An 18,053-nucleotide genomic window follows, 5' to 3' on the forward strand; every position below is an offset into this window, starting at 1 on the left:
AGCACCATCAGTAGACTGTGGGTCAGGTTTCAAGCCACTGGCTCCGTTGCTGACTTGCCACGAGCGGGAAGACCAAGGGCGACAACTGCTGCTCACGACCGCTTCATACGGCTCCGCCACCTCCGGAATCGTTTCCTGTCGGCCTCATCTTCTGTCCAGGCTCTCCCCGGGCCACACCGATTATCGGACCAGACCGTGCGGAACCACCTGCATGAAGCTGGTTTGAGAGCTCGCAGACCTCACAGAGGAGCTGTCCTCACCCGCCGCCATCGCCAGAACCGAGTGCAGTGGGGCAACCAGCACCTTCGCTGGACCGTCCGGAATCACTGGAGACACGTGTGGTTCAGCGACGAGTCCTACTTCCTACTCCAGCGACATGATGGTCGGAGGAGGGTCTACCGGAGAGTAAACGAACGTTACGCGCCCAACTGTGTGGATGAGGCACCCGTTCATGGTGGTGGAGGCGTCATGGTGTGGGGGGCGATCAATACCGCTGGAAGGAGCACCCTGGTGCACGTCCAAGGGCGCATAACTGCCCAGCGATACGTGGAGGAAATTCTGCGCCCACACGCCCTTCCTCTTCTGGCTGACCAGGATGCCATATTCCAGCAGGACAACGCTCGCCCGCACACAGCACGACTCACCACCCAGTTCCTCACCGACCACCATGCCCAGGTGCTTCCCTGGCCATCCATGTCGCCAGACATGAACCCGATAGAACACCTCTGGGATGAATTGGACAGACGTGTGCGCAGGCGAGAAGAAGCGCTGGCAAATCACCGCGATCTATTGCAGGCACTTCAGGAGGAGTGGGACACCATCCCACAGCAAGATATCCGGCATCTGATCCAGTCCATGCCCAGAAGGTGCCGGGCAGTTGTTGCTGCTCAAGGCAGTCACACCCCCTACTGACTTGACAGCCTCGGCACCCAATCGTATTGATTGACTGATTGATTTGAAGATGCAAATGAACTGTGTGTGCATTCAACTGTGTTCATACCAAATTTCAAACAAATAATCTAAATATTGGATTTTCTGTTAATTTTTTCGAAAAATAAAACAAATTTGGCAAGTAGCAACTATGCGTTTCTTTTTTTGAACAGTATATATATATGTAAAAAAAAAAAAAAAAAAAAAAAAAAGGAAAACGAAAAAGCGTAAAAGTAAAACGACTTGACCTACATACGTGACACTTGAAATCACCACCTAACATCTCAGGCTAATGTACACCATACATAAAATAAATCACTGAAGTAATTTAGTAACATAGTTGTGTACAGGTTTTGACGGTTTATATCCTTGTTTGCGACTAAAAGACTAATCACTCACTTTGGTTCCACGATGCCCTGACCGGAGCAGCATCTTTTAAAGAGAAGTTCCACTGTAGTGCTAACTAGACCAAACGGAAGAATAATCACTCACTTTGGATCGGTTATTTTTCTGGATATGTGGTCGGTGAACCAAACACGTTGAGTGAACCTCAGGCACGTCCTTACGTTGTTGTACCTCAACACCATGCTATCCAGAAGCCATCTGTCGTGATATGGAAGCAATTGTACCGTGATTCCGAGCACCTGTTTCACCAAACAGACAAGAGGGTTTAAGTATGTGTGGAGGACGGGAGGTAACCTCGTCAAAGGCGTATAGGCCAGAAGGTTCCGAGTTGCTTCCCTTCTTAATTTCCCTTTCCATAGTTCCCAGTATTCTTAGCGAAGGCCCTTTTTATATTTAGTCAAGTTTTGACTAAATATTTTAACGTAGAGGGGGGAATCGAGACGAGGGTCGTGGTGTATGTGTGTGTGTGTGTGTGTGTGTGTCTGTCTGTCTGTGTGTGTGTGTAGAGCGATTCAGACTAAACTACTGGACCGATCTTTATTAAATTTGACATGAGAGTTCCTGGGTAGGAAATCCCCATACGTTTTTTTCATTTTTTCAATAAATGTCTTTGATGACGTCATATCCGGCTTTTCGTGAAAGTTGAGGCGGCACTGTCACGCTCTCATTTTTCAACCAAATTGGTTGAAATTTTGGTCAAGTAATCTTCGACGAAGGCCGGGGTTTGGTATTGCATTTCAGCTTGGTGGCTTAAAAACTAATGAGTGAGTTTGGTCATTAAAAATCTGAAAATTGTAAAAAAAAAATTTTTTATAAAACGATCCAAACTTACGTACATCTTATTCTTTATCATTTTCTGATTCCAAAAACATATAAATATGTTATATTTGGATTAAAAACAAGCTCTGAAAATTAAATTAATAAAAATTATTATCAAAATTAAATTGTCGAAATCAATTTAAAAACACCTTCATCGTATTCCTTGTCGGTTCCTGATTCCAAAAACATATAGATATGATATGTTTGGATTAAAAACACGCTCAGAAAGTTAAAACGAAGAGAGGTACAGAAAAGCGTGCTATCCTTCTCAGCGCAAGTACTACCCCGCTCTTCTTGTCAATTTCACTGCCTTTGCCGTGCGCGGTGGACTGACGATGCTACGAGTATACGGTCTTGCTGCGTTGCATTGCGTTCAGTTTCATTCTGTGAGTTCGACAGCTACTTGACTAAATGTTGTATTTTCGCCTCACGCGACTTGTTGTTTTTTAGGAGAAGACCAGCTGCTGATGTAAAAGTTGTTTTTGGGCTTGGAAGTCCAACTCCATGGGCATGTGGTGGGTCGGTTTGGGTCAGTCGTGAAACGTCTTTTGTGAAGTCATTAGTATTGTCAGTGTGTGAGTTGTTTATGTAATCTAGTGTTCTTATTTAGTCTGTGAATCTTTGGAGTCCTTGCATTGGTTATAGTGTTAGTTTTCTTTGAGGAGTGTTAGCAGCAAGAGTTTAATGATAGAATAGTTGTTTCCCTTGAAATAGACCAGAGAAACTATGTGAGACTTGTTGACAGTTGTTGTCAGTTGTTTAGTGTCAATAAACTTTGTAAAGGTTAACGTTTTGGTAGTAAGTTTGTGTAGGTTAGTTTTAATCTTAAAACACTTTCATCTCTTTCTATTCATTTATTTTTCTCTCTTTGACTTTGTCTCAAATACACACTCAACAAGTATACATACACACTAATTCATATACACACAGATTGAGAAGACACGCACATAAATACTCAACAATCAGGGCCGGACCAAGTTCGTTTGAAGGGGGGGGGGGGGGGGGGGGTTCCAACTGAAGGCAGGGGTCCAAAGTCCACATTTTTTTTTTTTGGGGGGGGGGGGGGTTCCGGAACCCCAGGTACCCCCCCCCCCCCCCCAGATCCGGCCCTGACAATAATACATATTCAATAACAATAACACTTTTATTTTATAATAGTGGTAGTGAAGTCCAACCGCTATATATGTTTGCCGAAGAAAAATATAGAAAGATAGATGGGGGGGGGGGGGGCGACAGTGTAGGGGACAGGGAAATAGAGAGAGAGAGAGAGAGAGAGAGAGAGAGAGAGAGAGAGAGACAGAGACAGAGACAGAGACACAGAGACACAGAGACACAGAGAGACAGAGACAGAGAGAAAGAGAGATAGTACGAGAGAGAGAGAGAGAGAGAGTGATAGATAGCGAGAGAGAGAAAGAGAGGGAATACGAATACGAAAGTTTAATTGCTATAGGCCATCGGCCCCTTGCAATGGGGATATTACACATCACGTGCAACGAAGGTACGGTAACAAAAAAAAAACCCGGGTGAAAAACCGAACCCGGCATTAGTTTCTGTTCCTTGGCACTGTGCTGTTCTGCTCTTCGTTGGTCTCTTCTATGCTGGGCTGGTGGCTTGCGTCTCCATGCACTGGTCAGTGCGGGTGTCATGGCGAAACCCCGGTCGTTCTGTTCCGGTCACCTTCCACGATGTCACCGTGTTTTTTGCACAGTAAGGTGGATAAGATGTCTTCTGCAGCAATAGGAAGTCCTACGACTGGCATTTTCGAGTTAGAAACGCTGATAATTCAGGAGCTCAGAGAGAGAGAGAGAGAGAGAGAGAGAGAGAGAGAGAGAGAGAGATGAGAGAGAGAGAGAGAGAGAGAGAGAGAGAGAGAGAGAGAGAGAGAGAGAGAGAGAGAGAGAGAGAGAGAGACGCTTTGAGAGTTTATTGTCCTCAGCTTTAAAAGCCCTTTAGACAAGGGGATATAATTTACAGAAGAAATAAACATAACCATATCTGCAATCTGCAAACACATCCACACACACACTCCTCTCTCTCTCTCTCTCTCTCTCTCTCTCTCTCTCTCTCTCTCTCTCTCTCTCTTTCTCTCTCTCTCTCTATCTCTCTCTCTCCCTCTCTCTCTCTCTCTCTCTCTCTCTGCATAATCATCATACAATACTGTACTGTGTTTATATAGACACTTTTTTATATTTAGTCAAGTTTTGACTAAATATTTTAACATCGAGGGGGAATCGAAACGAGGGTCGTGGTGTATGTGCGTGTGTGTGTGTGTCTGTGTGTGTGTGTGTGTGTAGAGCGATTCAGACTAAACTACTGGACCGATATTTATGAAATTTGACATGAGAGTTCCTGGGTATGAAATCCCCGAACGTTTTTTTCATTTTTTTGATAAATGTCTTTGATGACGTCATATCCGGCTTTTCGTGAAAGTTGAGGCGGCACTGTCACGCCCTCATTTTTCAACCAAATTGGTTGAAATTTTGGTCAAGTAATCTTCGACAAAGCCCGGGGTTCGGTATTGCATTTCAGCTTGGTGGCTTAAAAATTAATTAATGACTTTGGTCATTAAAAATCTGAAAATTGTAAAAAAAAATAAAAATTTATAAAACGATCCAAATTTACGTTTATCGTATTCTCCATCATTTGCTGATTCCAAAAACATATAAATATGTTATATTCGGATTAAAAACAAGCTCTGAAAATTAAATATATAAAAATTATTATCAAATTTTTTTTTTCGAAATCAATTTAAAAACACTTTCATCTTATTCCTTGTCGGTTCCTGATTCCAAAAATATATAGATATGATATGTTTGGATTAAAAACACGCTCAGAAAGTTAAAACGAAGAGAGGTACAGAAAAGCGTGCTATCCTTCTCAGCGCAACGAATACCCCGCTCTTCTTGTCAATTCCACGTGCACTGCCTTCGCCACGGGCGGTGGAGTGACGATGCTACGAGTTTTCGGTCTTGCTGCGTTGCGTTGCGCGTTCAGTTTCATTCTGTGAGTTCGACAGCTACTTGACTAAATATTGTATTTTCGCCTTACGCGACTTGTTTCATTAATGCCATAGGATAATTGTATTGATTGATTCCGTATAAACATTTTTGAATGTGATACCCCCTGACCCATTTATTCATAACATGTTATACAATACTTTTATGCAGATAATTAAACCCCATGTATACTTGGAGGCTAAATTGTGACCACCGTCCCCACCTACCCCACCTACCACCTACCCCCTCCCCTCCCCCAACCTCAGTTACCCCCCCTCCCCCCTACAACTCTACATTAATCCCCTGTCATCAAACAGAAAGTTGTGCCTCACCTAAACCTTGAACTTACACCCGTGAGAGAGAAATTTCCTCATAAAGTGTTTGCCTCGAATTTGGGAAAATGAACAACTCTACAATTGATCCCCTGTTATTAAACAGAAAGTTATGCCTCACCTAAACCTTGAACTTACACCCGTGAGAGAGAAATTTCCTCATAAAGTGTTTGCTTCGAATTAGGGAAAATGAACAACTCTACATTAATCCCCTGCCATCAAACAGAAAGTTGTGCCTCACTTAAACCTTGAACCTACACCCGTGAGAGAGAAATTTCCTCATAAAGTGTTTGCTTCGAATTTAGGGAAAATGAACAACTCTACAATTAATCCCCAGTTATCAAACAGAAAGTTGTGCCTTTCCTAAACCTTAAACTTACACCCGTGAGAGAGAAATTTCCTCATAAAGTGTTTGCTTCGAATTGGGCAAAAAGATACAACTCTGCACCTAATCCCCAGCTATCAAACAGAAAGTTGTGCCTCTCCTAAACCTTGAACTTGTACCTGTGAGAGAAAAATTTCCTCATAAAGGGATCCCTGGGCTGCCTACTGCATTTGCCGGGCTTGGCAGACCTTTGATTTTTACCCACTATTCCCCAAATATCAACCAGAACATGATAGACGGGCTACATCCGTTTCAACTGTGACGCCGCAGCAATAAGGGTATCAAGTCACACACGCGGATACGCTACAGCTAAATCCTACAGCAATAGGTATTTCCGGCACCTGCCATCCCTCAAACCCAATCTAGGGACGAGCCGGGAAAGGAAACGAAAAGACTGAGGCCTGCACATTCCTAAGCTTCCTCCCCAACTGTTATGTCTGCACATTGGCACTAAACCCAACTAAGCAATATCTCGACGGTCTGCTCATCCCCTCACATTCCCGCATCAAAGGGACACGGGATACCACCCCACTATCCGTGGTCAAAGTGCATTTGTCACTATACGGTTCTCTCCCAAATCATGGGCAGACACTCCAAAACAAAACTCCGCATCAAAAGGAGGAAACAAACCAGACTTTCTAATGAGAAAGAAAAGAAAATCAACAACAACTTGACACGAGCCAAACAATTCGTGATCAACCTGTCAAATGTGCCACTCTCGGATGGACAATATCTGGGCCTAGCAAAAGGCCTCAAATTCATACCAACGCCTACAATTGATCCCCTGTCATCAAACAGAAAGTTGTGCCTCACCTAAACCTTGAACTTACACCCGTGAGAGAGAAATTTCCTCATAAAGTGTTTGCTTCGAATTAGGGAAAATGAACAACTCTACATTAATCCCCTGTCATCAAACAGAAACTTGTGCCTCACCTAAACCTTGAACTTACACCCGTGAGAGAGATATTTCCTCATAAAGTGTTTGCTTCGAATTAGGGAAAATGAACAACTCTACAATTGATCCCCTGTTATTAAACAGAAAGTTGTGCCTCACCTAAACCTTGAACTTACACCCGTGAGAGAGAAATTTCCTCATAAAGTGTTTGCTTCGAATTAGGGAAAATGAACAACTCTACATTAATCCCCTGTCATCAAACAGAAACTTGTGCCTCACCTAAACCTTGAACTTACACCCGTGAGAGAGATATTTCCTCATAAAGTGTTTGCTTCGAATTAGGGAAAATGAACAACTCTACAATTAATCCCCTGTCATCAAACAGAAAGTTGTGCCTCACCTAAACCTTGAACTTACACCCGTGAGAGAGAAATTTCCTCATAAAGTGTTTGCTTCGAATTAGGGAAAATGAACAACTCTACATTAATCTTTCTTGACCGCCTACATCCACTGAATCGTTACGACAACGTGGAACTGTACAGAAAATTCCGCTTTCGTCGGCAGGACATTCTTGCAATCACGGATGAACTGTAAGTGCAACTCGAACTGCCGAATCGAAAGGGTGCATTGCCGCCGGTTCTGCGGTTTATCTTGACTTTGTAGTCGTGTTTGGGTCAGTTTTTACGCGTGCGGATCTTTTCAAGATGTGTGTGGCGGACTGATGGCGGTACATAATAATAATGATAATAATAATAATAATACGGGAGTTTATGACATCAAACACAGGATGCAGAACCAGCCAGAGAGTGACTTATACCTTCATGGCGAGGGTACCGGAATGGATATAGTTTCCAAACCACGAAAGCCAAGTTTTATCAGGAGACGGGCTTTCCAAACTGTCTGCGGCAAATGGTGTAAAACTGACCCGCCGCGAAGCATCACAAAGCTTGACGCATGCGCAGAGACACAGGATGACGGGGAATCCCTTCCACTATCTACGTGTTAAAAATAGAGCCGCTCTTGTATTGCAGGCACTATTTGACCTCATGCATGCGGACCGCTGAGTTCTATAGTGCGTTTCATAGCTATGCGCTCCACAGCGCTATGAAATCTTAAAAGTATGGAGGGGCTATGCATTCAGGCCCTGTCTGCTCCAGGCTGGCTCCAGTTAAAAATAACTGGCAAGAACCACTCCCCTCCCGCTTATTTACCCTTTCCTCACCCATTTCCCTCCTACCCCTCCCATCCACAGTGGCGCCTGAAATACGGCCAGACCACTCTTTCTTTGTCTATAGCAGCTAGCCTGGCCCGCTCTGTTAGCTGTGTTGATAAGGATCTGTATGCGGCAAGAAGCGCTCTAGAGAGATAGCAAAGAGGGTAAAAACTGAGAAAGTTTTCTGCACTGTTCAGAGTGCGTGATAAGTGGCCCTCCCTATGACGGCTTACTAGTGCCAAAACCTGGGGTTACCCATTATCACGTGATAATTACTAATTAACGCTGTCAGTTACTGTTTTCACTCGTTAGTTACTCATTTTCACGGGATTGCTAGTGCCAAAACTAAAAATTAGTAATTAACAGGTGAAAGTTAGTAATTTTCCCGGGAAAATTAGTAATTAACACGTGCAAATGGTAATACACACGTGAAAAGGGTAATTATCAAGGGAAAATTACTAATTTTCCCTTGATAATTACAATTATGAGGTTTTGGCACTAGTAAGCCGTCATACCTCCCTGCCTTTCGGAACTGGTGTTTTCAGTGTGTTTTGTCGGGCATCTCTCAATAGTTATGTAGCGGGAGAGCCCTACTAGCTCAGAGTTGCAGGTACTCAGTGACCCCACCTTCCTTCTAGTCACCCCCACCTTTCCTGTAGATACCCCCATCCCCTCCCTTACAGCCAGCCCACAGCGATCACAGAAGATTATGATCTGGTAGCCAAACTCAAAATCATACTGAAACCGTAATAAAATTCCTTTTAAACCCATTTAAGTGTTGTTACAGTTTATAGGCACCAAATAATCACATGAAAGAGTTCTAGAAAAATCTAGTGGGGGAAAGTCTATTTTTAGACCAAATGAAACCATTTGAGGATTATTGCAACTGAGAATATGGCAGTACAATAGCTTGCAGCACAGTGAACATTGTTTCATGCAGTATGGGTTGATTAACTTGTGTCATGTTTTCAACTAAAACAAGAAATTCCTCTGATAGGAAAAACACCCCCGTCAAGGGAAATAACCTTCTCAGTTGGTGGCAGTGAGAATGGTTATTTCCCTTTGACCAACGGGGGTGTCCGTCAATAAGTCGTTGTATAATTTTAATCCACCAATAACTACCTAACCGTGTGTTTGACTGGTCCCAATTTTTGTAAGGACCGTCTCAGGAATGTATAGAACCTGTTCACCAAGTTTGGTGACGATCGGTCCGTTCATTCTTGAGATCTACTTGCGAACACAAACACCGCCACAAACACACAAACACATCGAGTGAAACCTATACACACCCCTATACCGGGGGTGTAAAAATAGCATATGTGGCAATTTCAAAATCTGTTCCAAATAAGAATTTAACCATTTAAGAATCTCAACAACAAAAAAAGGCCCCCGAAGATCATTTGTAAGAAATGACAACTGATATCTGCAAACCATGTCATATACATGGACATGATCTAGCAGCATATTAAAACTTATATTACTCATAAAGTTCAATCCATTTGAGGATTGAACCATTCAGGAGTTTTACCAAAATCTGTCCCAAATAAGAATATAACCATTTGAGAATCTTAACAAACAAACAAGTCGCGTAAGGCGAAAATATAATATTTAGTCAAGTAGCTGTCGAACTCACAGAATGAAACTGAACGCAATGCCATTTTTCAGCAAGACCGTATACTCGTAGCATCGTCAGTCCACCGCTCATGGCAAAGGCAGTGAAATTGACAAGAAGAGCGGGGTAGTAGTTGCGCTAAGAAGGATAGCACGCTTTTCTGTACCTCTCTTTGTTTTAACTTTCTGAGCGTATTTTTAATCCAAACATATCATATCTATATGTTTTTGGAATCATGAACCGACAAGGAATAAGATGAAAGTGTTTTTAAATTGATTTGGACAATTTAATTTTGATAATAATTTTTATATATTTAATTTTCAGAGCTTGTTTTTAATCCAAATATAACATATTTATATGTTTTTGGAATCAGCAAATGATGGAGAATAAGATAAACGTAAATTTGGATCGTTTTATAAATTTTTATTTTTTTTTACAATTTTCAGATTTTTAATGACCAAAGTCATAATTAATTTTTAAGCCACCAAGCTGAAATGCAATACCGAAGTCCGGGCTTCGTCGAAGATTACTTGACCAAAATTTCAACCAATTTGGTTGAAAAATGAGGGCGTGACAGTGCCGCCTCAACTTTTACGAAAAGCCGGATATGACGTCATCAAAGACATTTATCAAAAAAATGAAAAAAACGTTCGGGGATTTCATACTCAGGAACTCTCATGTCAAATTTCATAAAGATCGGTCCAGTAGTTTAGTCTGAATCGCTCTACACACACACAGAGACACACACACACACGCACACACACACGCACATACACCACGACCCTCGTTTCGATTCCCCCTCGATGTTAAAATATTTAGTCAAAACTTGACTAAATATAAAAAGGACTCCAAAGATTTGTAAGAAATGACAACTGATATATGCAAATCATGTAATATACATGGACATGATCTAGCAGCATATTAAAACTTATAATACTCATAAAATTCAATCCATTTGAGGATTGAATCATTCAGGAATTATGCAATTTTGTTCAATATTTTAGGAAAACAGGATTTACCAGTTGGTTGTTGACAGGACCTTTTCTCCTGCTCTTTCTCTCAGATTTGCACAACTGTCAATGTAATTTTTTTTATAGGGGGTAAAAATCAAGGGTCTGCCAAACCCGGCAAATGCAGTAGGCGAAGGTAAAAGCAGCCCATCAGTTTTTTTACTGATCAATAGTGCTGATAACACGAATGAATCGACACGCAACACGATCACTCAGCCGCAACGGAGAGGGAGGGACACAATTTCGCGCCCAACTATCACCCCCCCCCCCCTCACGGCAACTCCGCCCACCACGCCAATAGAGCCCCACTACACGTATCAAAGACGCTACGCCCAGCCACCGGAGCTTTGATTGACACACGCTTATCCCGAATCTACACAAACCAGCCAACCCACGGGCGGAACTTGGCCTCACCAATAAGATCGCAGAACAACTCTGACGAGATTGTCTATTAAAACAGACAGAAGCAACTACTTGACCACATCACGAGTTTCTCCTGATTCCGAGACCTACCACGCTTTCCCACTACGCTCCTAGATCTACACCACCCTCTATCAAAATGGCCACCACCTACTTCAATATGGAGATTGCTGAAACTCAATTCAACTTCTCGTTGGAAGAAGAAGAGGACTCTACCATCAACGCCAGCCAATACCACGCTGCCAGGGAGGAGGGCTCCAAAAGGGGGGGGGGGGGTATCATCACGATCACGGGAAGGGAAATTTTAGCTTTCACGATCACAGTTACCTTGATTTTTGTTTTCACGATCACGAACACCTTGACGAATAGAGGATCATAGAGTGATACAGCTGTGAAAAATGTACGTTGAAAATAAAATGCTTTGCAATAATGCCCATCACGATCACGAAAACAAATGACGATCACGATCACGAGACTTGATTTTTTTGTCATCACGGATCACGGGCAAAGTCCCATCACGATCACAGAAATGGAAATTTCGGCAATCACGGTCACAGAAAGGTCAAAAATCGCCAATCACGATCACGATTTTAAACCCTTTGGGACCCTCAGGGAGATGGAACTCAACTCCCAGATCTCGAAAGAACAGCATCCTCGAAATAAGCCTGTTACCTGCGGACGCAACCGCTCCCGCCCAAGCCATACAGGTTGACCTGAAACCAACCAAAGAAAGGGTGATCCCCATCTTGAACAAACTTATTCTCGCAATCGAGAGGGACCGGTGTGTACCCTTCCTTAAAGGGACCACTGAGTTCAACCCAGCAATGAACGGCTCTACTGCCAGAATACATGAGCTTAGAGACCAGTTTCAGGATACCATAAGGGAAAACAAAATATCCCTCCAACACCAGTTCGCCGAAATCATTGAGGCGGAAATTGAAAAGGAAACGGACACCATCAAATGTCTCCGCGATGAGGCCCTCGCCATCGCGGATAAAGACGAAGAAGCCCTCAACATGTTGAAACTCAGCCTGCAGAATTCCATCAAAGAGGAACAAACTGCAGTACAACGCCACCGTACCTACGAGGAGGACAGGGAAAGGCGCGAGCGCCGTAACCAACAGCAAAAACGGCCACACGACCACTCAGCGAACCGATACAGAATCCCTAAGCTGCCTAAACGACAATAGTCAATCTATTGTCTCGAACCTACAACCCGGTCTGCCCGAGGCTCGGGCGGACCACCCTCATCTTCCAAAAAGGGAGAATTGTCTCGTTGCTATACCAAACAAACAACCACTACACCCTCCCTCCAATGAACCTGTACGCATAGTACACACACGGGGAACTATAACTCGTTAATATACGACCACAGTACATCTAGTACAATACATCCTCGTACACACCGTAGAGGAAATTCCACCATAAATCATACATAAATAATTATTTTTATTGTCTTTTTGTGTGAATAAAAACACAAGAATGAAATGGGCTGAACAAACAAATGCACGAATCACTGAGCCTCATATAAGCCTCAGTCACTGTGAGGACATTTGGGTAATAAACCACTAGTACATGCAAGTACACCCCAACAAGGGAAATGAATAATAGTCATCTATAAATGATTATTCTCAATCGAGAAACAAAATGATGAGGATATCATGGGTTTGAATAGTTGTCCCCTGACAAGGCTACCTTTCAGTTTCCCCAAAATAACCTCTACAAAATCACACTCTCAAAAGAAGTTGTCCTAACAACTTGAAACTGAAAATTTTGCCGAAAAGTACCATCTTTGGGAGAGGTACTTAGGGATCACTGGGACTCCCCCTAACCCGCGGTTGGGACGAGAAAGAATTTACCCGATGCTACCCAGCATGTCGTAAGAGGCGACTAACGGTTCTGTTTCTCCTTTTACCCTTGTTAAGTGTTTCTTGTATAGAATATAGTCAATGTTTGTAAAGATTTTAGTCAAGCAGTATGTAAGAAATGTTAAGTCCTTTGTACTGGAAACTTGCATTCTCCCAGTAAGGTCATATATTGTACTACGTTGCAAGCCCCTGGAGCAATTTTTTGATTAGTGCTTTTGTGAACAAGAAACAATTAACAAGTGGCTCTATCCCATCTCCCCCCTTTCCTCTATCTCATCTCCCCCCTTTCCCCGTCGCGATATAACCTTGAATGGTTGAAAACGACGTTAAACACCAAATAAAGAAAAGGGACCACTGGGCTGCCTACTGCATTTGCCGGGTTTGGCAGACCCTTGATTTTTACCCCCTTTCTTTGTAACAGTGCAGTTTGATAAGAAGGGGAGGGGGGGGGGGAAGGGGCATAAGTAAAACAAACAAAGAAAAAAAAAGAGAAACAAATAATATCCCGCCCCCCCCCCCCCCAAAAAAAAAAAAGTATGAATTCGGTAGCAGATGTTCTCAAAACACTATTTAAAGAACAATGTTTGACTCACTTCGCCTACCATTGGAGTGAGTCAACACCGGAAACGTGCCGGAAACGTGATTCTCTGAGGCAGGAAAGCGGAAATTCCGTATCGCCGGCGCAGTGGGTCAAAAATAGGGAGGTCTGTATGGACGATTTTGATTAATGAGTTTAATTTCGTTTTCCCCCACATATATTTTCTAGAACTCGGCAAGAATGTTCAACATATCATGGCCTATTCCTGCATACTGCTAATAATTTAAAAGTAATTAATTTACACTGTTTGGTACTGTTACCAGTAAATAGTACCGAGTCTTTGAGAGACTATAAAAGAGGCCAGCGCATAACCACTTCATGTCCCAAATAGAAACTTATTCTGGGGACACAAATAGAAACTTACATACGAGTCTCGTCACTTTATGTCCCAAATAGAAACTTATTCTGGGGACACAAATAGAAACTTTACTACAGAGTCTCGTCAGTCAGCGCTGAATAAGTGCTTGCTCTCTTTCCCTCGTCTTTTTCTCTCTCTTTCTTACACGCTGCACAAGTGTGTACTCTGTCTCTGTTTCGTAGTTCGTTTTGTTTCTCAGCGTTGAACAAATTAATGCTGTGTGTTTTGCTTGCTCGTTGTCTCTCAGCGTTGAACAAATGCTGTGTGTTTCGCTTGATCGTTGTCTCTCAGCGTTGAACAAATGCTGTGTGTTTCGCTTGATCGTTGTCTCTCAGCGTTGAACAAGTGCTGTGTGTTTTGCTTGATCGTTGTCTCTCAGCGTTGAACAAATGCTGTGTGTTTTGCTTGATCGTTGTCTCTCAGCGTTGAACAAATGCTGTGTGTTTGGCTTGATCGTTGTCTCTCAGCGTTGAACAAATGCTGTGTGTTTTGCTTGCTCGTTGTTTCTCAGCGTTGAACAAATGCTGTGTGTTTTGCTTGATCGTTGTCTCTCAGCGTTGAACAAATGCTGTGTGTTTTGCTTGATCGTTGTCTCTCAGCGTTGAACAAATGCTGTGTGTTTTGCTTGTTTGTTGTCTCTCAGCGTTGAACAAATGCTGTGTGTTTCGCTTGTTTGTTGTCTCTCAGCGTTGAACAAATGCTGTGTGTTTTGCTTGATCGTTGTCTCTCAGCGTTGAATTTAAATGCTGTGTGTTCTGCTTGATCGTTGTCTTTCAGCGTTGCATTTAAATGCTGAACGTTTGCATGTTCGTTCTGTCTTTCAGTGTTGAGTCTACGTGTTGTTGCCGTATCTGTCTTGTGTGTGAAATAGAGCAGGAATGAGATAAGCATACGTAAGAAAGGAGCCGTAGGTGCTAGTTACTACTGAATCGGAGTTGGGGGTAAACGCTAGGTAAGACTGATTGAAGGATTGTTTGGTGCTTTGTTTGATGGGTTTGTTACTTGCTTTTCATGTATTATTGATAGTGTAAATAAAACCTGGTAACTGTTCTCTATGAGTTATGGTGAACACCACTGTACGTACGAGAGGTGAGCGTGAGCGTGCGTGTGTCGGCGAAAGAACGTGAGTGTGTGAGCTTGCTTTTGTGTCGTGTATTGTAACTTCTGCCTCTCATTGACTGTAGTCCTGTAAACATGTGTTGTTAAAACTGTACGTGGCAAACTCTAACATCCAAAACACATATCACAATATTTATGTAACACACAGTCTAGATTACTAAGAAACACACAGGGTTTCCTCTGAATACCGAGGTCGGCTAGTATTGTAGGCACATGTATTGAACACAACGCGAGGCATAGATTAGACTGATTGTGCAGCTACATTACATAGGGCTAGAGTAAAGGTAAGATAAATATAGTTGCTCTCCTCGGCAATCTTCAGCCTCCCCCTGAGACTGAACAAATAATGAGGATACGGACCCTCAGCTAGGGCTCCGGTTACAATTATATATATTGCAATGCATGCCAAAATTTACAAGACAGAACAAAGGATAAATGAGAAAATTAGAAAAAAGTGTGTGCTCCCCCCTAAATATATAATGATGCTACTCTTTGCACTCTGAAAAACATGTGCATGCTGCATTTAAAGAAACAGGAAAGCCAACATCTCTGAAAGCACGGCACAATGTATAAGACGAAAGAAGACAAGACAGTAAACAAAACATCCTAAATGTGCCACAATAAAAGAACACTAATTAATGAAAGAAAAAGACCAAGTTAATCCCCAAGTACATACACACACACACACACACACACACACACACACACACACACACACACACACACACACACACACACACACACACACACACACACACACACACACACACTATGTACATTTTGTACATATATATATACTAGAATGAATACCCGCTTCGCCGGGTAGCCGGCTTCGCCGGGAAGAAGTACTTAGAGCCGTACGCCGGCTTCGCCGGGTCCGAACAATGGACCCGCCAAGCTTAGGTCCCTCCCAGATTCGTGGAATGGGAACAGCACGAAAATGATTCAGTGGCCATAATGCCATTCCTGACCATATCGAGTCCCATCCTTGTCGACGAATGTAACCGTGTTAATCACCTTTGGAGGCGAACTCCACTCAAACAGGACTGAGCAAGTTATGGCTTCTCAAAGGAAGGCCAGTACATAAAATTACACAAAAGCCGCCAGACCACATCACAAACAGAACTGAACAATGCACAGGTGTTGCTCACATAGAGACACACACACACACACACACACACACACACACACACACACACACACACACACACACACACACACACACACACACAAAAACACAGAGAAGCCGTATCTATAGAGAGATAGATGACAGTGTATTTTTCGCGTGGCTATAAATTGATTCGACCTTTGCACTTTTACAGTGAGGATAATTTACGGGTCCAATTTACGTTCTGTACACTGCGTTGACCTTCTAAAAATAGTAACAGTAACAGAACGCCGGGAATATCCGAAGACGCTCAGCGCAGTGGACAGCGCAGTGACATTCTAAAAATAGTAGTAACTTACAACTGAACGGGAAAGCCACACGAAGGAAGGGAGATAAACGCCAAACACTGGAGAAGATAAGGAAGAGTTACTTATAATGGTGAAATGAACACAAAAACCAAAATCAGTTCAGCGCTGCGCGCTGAGAGCACGTGTTGAAATATCTCATCGATGATATTGTGTCCGGGGTGTAGCTGAATACGGTGTCCAAATTTGAAAAAGATCCACCGAGAACTTTGGCGTTGTGATGTGGTATAGCGGCTATGGTGTGTCGGTATGGGGGCCCGGGTAGCTGAGGTGGAACCAAAATAGCTGAGGTGGAATCAAAATCGGTTCAGCGCTGCGCGCTGAGAGCACGTGTTGAAATATCTCATCGATGAGGTTGTGTCCGGGGTCTCTCTGAATAAGGCCTAAAAAAAAAATAGGTGTGGTTACGGTAACCCGACCTACCCTATTTTAAGGGGCCGATCCTATAACTTTTTATTACATTTGTCAAAAAAAAAAAAAAAAAAAAGAGTGCAAAAAACGCAATGAAAGCGAAAGCGCCCGTGTCGCACACTTATTTCCCTGTCAAGTAAAAATCAAAGAGACCGCTTGAGTACCAGTCAAACAACTTGTGATAATGCATGTTTCAGCTACTAGGTACTGCCCTGCCTTTGATCTGGCCGCACACACAGATTTCCACTCTGTTAAACTCGGTCACTGACCCCGATGCAGGAAGTGTTTCCTCTCTCAGATATGACAGGGGAACCACCTCTCATGGCAAAAACTGGGTCATTGACCCCTGGGAAGAAGGTCGTGTCTTTTAACAAGGCCACCCAGCTATCACAATGCCTTTGGTCACTGACCGGTCACTGACCCCGATGCAGGAAGTGTTTCCTCTCTCAGATATGACAGGGGAACCACCTCTCATGGCAAAAACTGGGTCATTTTGGTGCGCCCTATTGGCCCCCTGCGTCCAATGGGTGACTGGATTACAATTTTTTTTTTTAAAAGAAGGGGGTGCGTCTTAGATAACAAAGCGCCTTGTCACCCGGAAAGTACGGTAGGTTTAATTTGTACACATTAGAAAAAAAGTTTAAAAAAAAAAAGTGATTGCCTACCTACCTACCCTATTTTTTTGGCTATGTTACCGTAACCACACCTATTTTTTTTTTGGCCTAAGCCCACCAAATTTGAAGCAGATCCATCGAGAACTTTGGCCGTGCATGGCGAATACACAAATACACAGATACACAGACACACACACAGACACACACACAGACACAAGTCGTATATATATATATATATATAGATATACATATATATATATATATATATATATATATATATATATATATATAACAAAATCAAGGAAAAGAAAAGCCAAACAAAGAATGTCAAGTGGCAGCCCAAATTTTCGACCTGTTGCCAGGCCTTCCTCAGGGGCGTGTAATTCTGCGAGACGCCAATTCATGCATCAATTACTAAGCAACACAATACCATGGTTATTTCAGTTACGAATCACAAAGCAAATATTTCAAAGATAAAATTTACATTCAACCTTAGATCTACTTTCGTTTTGATTGTAATCAAAACAAATGTACACGTGCGAATTCCAAAGTTATTACGTCAAAGGTATACGTATCTTGTAGTGACGTATTCGTC

At 42.7% G+C, this 18,053-nt stretch overlaps 1 long non-coding RNA gene across 1 annotated transcript in view; it reads right to left on the bottom strand.

Moving 5' to 3' along the window:
* LOC138977952 (uncharacterized) overlaps positions 1–18,053 on the bottom strand; it is a 41,797-nt gene that overhangs the window by 3,099 nt on the left and 20,645 nt on the right. Inside the window, exon 3 of the long non-coding RNA XR_011459532.1 lies at positions 1,423–1,574. This is a non-coding gene — a long non-coding RNA (uncharacterized lncRNA). The remainder of the gene's footprint in view (positions 1–1,422; positions 1,575–18,053) is intronic.

This window comes from Littorina saxatilis, linkage group LG10 (assembly GCF_037325665.1).
Source record: "Littorina saxatilis isolate snail1 linkage group LG10, US_GU_Lsax_2.0, whole genome shotgun sequence".
NCBI lineage: Eukaryota > Metazoa > Mollusca > Gastropoda > Littorinimorpha > Littorinidae > Littorina > Littorina saxatilis.